General features: G+C 58.5%; 1 protein-coding gene across 2 annotated transcripts in view; it reads left to right on the forward strand.

Moving 5' to 3' along the window:
* Positions 1-6: 6 nt before the first annotated feature.
* ADD3 (adducin 3) overlaps positions 7-1,850 on the forward strand; it is a 121,796-nt gene continuing 119,952 nt past the window's right edge. For both annotated transcript variants that reach the window (XM_006778699.2, XM_006778701.2), the window contains exon 1: positions 7-82. The gene's annotated coding sequence lies outside the window, so the exon portion shown is untranslated. The remainder of the gene's footprint in view (positions 83-1,850) is intronic.

Raw genomic sequence — 1,850 nt, forward strand, 5'->3', positions numbered from 1 at the left:
GTTTCTGTGCCACTGCAGAACCCGCACCTAGAAGACCCGCGTCTACTGCCCGGCACAGAAGAAAGCCTCGCATCCTCAGCGGGTAAGCACGATTTTTTATCCCATTTTGCTCAGAAGCTGTGTGCAAGGGAGAAGACTGCTCATCAGACATGCATAAAATGGGTTGTGTTAATTTGCCTTCCTTTGATGGGGGGGAGGGGGGTCGTCTAGATTTGTGACTGGCAAATGCCCTGCACAGAGGAGACTATTGTCTGAGATGTGCCCATAACATACTTTTTTGGGGGGGGGATGATGGGGGGGCTATTCATAAAAAGGCTAACCTCAATGCAAGCAAAGGCTTTTCATTTTTTTGCTTTTTAAAATGCTTTTAAAAAGCCACTCCCAATATCTCTCTCCAATACTGCAGATATTCTGAAATGCCAAATAAAAATGACGGGTTGAGCATTTTTAAAAGTATTTTCCCCCCAAAGCCAGGAAGCCTTCCTCACGATCCCATCACCATGCTTTATGGTTTAAAAATCATAAAGCGTGGCTAGATTTTTGAGCAGATGGGAGATGGTGGTAGACTAAAAATGTCTATAGCCGTAGTCCAGTGAAGAGAGAAAACGAGGATAAATGGAATCACAGTTTATGCCAAGACAAGATTCATTTTCCACGCTTCATATGTGGGAAGAGGAAACTACATTTTAATCAGCACATTTTTAGGGGAGAGGGCGGGGATGAAGACGAGGGGATGGCGTGAAGTATTTGAGGGGGAAGAGTCTGCAGGGGAGGAAGGAAAGGAAATGCACCGTGGCTTGGAAGCGAAGGGATCTTGGGTGGGGAATGAAGTTTGCTGTGTGCGTTCGGGTGGGGTTGACCCCAGGGACCATGAATAACCAGAATGGCGCTTGGAGGGGTGTGCTCGGGAGTGGATGCTTGCCGGGGGCGGAGGACGTGTGTGCGGGAGGGATGTGCAAGTCGTGGGTGGCAGAGCAAGGTGCGCGTGGCTGAGAGGTCTGCGTCAAGACGAGGTTGTGGTGAGAAGCGTGGCTAGGCGGCGGGGTGGGCGGCCCAGTGTCACCTGTGGATGGAGCCACCTCCCGGCAATTGCATGTTGCAAAGTTTCCCAGGCCCCGGATTCATTCTGAAGGCTCTCGGCGCCTCGACATTTCGCCTCCAGGAGGTCAGCTCACATAAAGCCACAAGGGCGGCGGCCAAAGTGGGGGGTGAAGACCCTCGAAGGGTCCCAGGGTAGCAGGATTGAGAGAGCCCCGGCCCCTGCCCTGCCCCTCGGTGGAGGTAAGGGGGAGGAGGCGCCCCCACGGGCAACGGTGCTCAGGAGAAAAATCCAGGCCCCTCCGGTGGGGGGCGTGCGGAGCTTGGACCTCAGCAGTGACCCAGCCCTGCAGACCCAACGATCAGTGCGGACGGCAGAGGCGGACCCGGAAAGAGGCCGCCCAGCCTCCGAATGGGGGTTGGGGGGTCTCGCCCAGGTTAGAGCGGGCGACACTTCTGAGGCGCTCCTCCTCCCCGCGCAGTCGGGTTTCTGTCGGGGTCGCTTCCCGCTCCGACCCTCAGGGGACGCCTCGGATCCGAGCTGCATCGCCGGGGTAAGCGGTGCTAGGCGGCCGCCCCGCGCCAAGCCCTCGCGATGGCCCCCAGGACCGCAGCTCCACCGACTCGGTGCTCGCGCGCGTGTAGGGGGCCGCAAGGGGCGGGGCCAAAGCTCCGGAGGGGCGCGAGGGGCCGAGGGGCGTGGCCTCGAGGAGGCGGGGCCAGGGACGTCCTGTGATTCCGTGGGGGCAGGGCTAAGCCGCGCAGGGGCCCAAGGGGCGGGACTAGGGGCGCTCGGGGGCTGCGAGAGGCGG

The sequence above is a fragment of the Myotis davidii genome, unplaced genomic scaffold, assembly GCF_000327345.1.
Source record: "Myotis davidii unplaced genomic scaffold, ASM32734v1 scaffold107, whole genome shotgun sequence".
NCBI lineage: Eukaryota > Metazoa > Chordata > Mammalia > Chiroptera > Vespertilionidae > Myotis > Myotis davidii.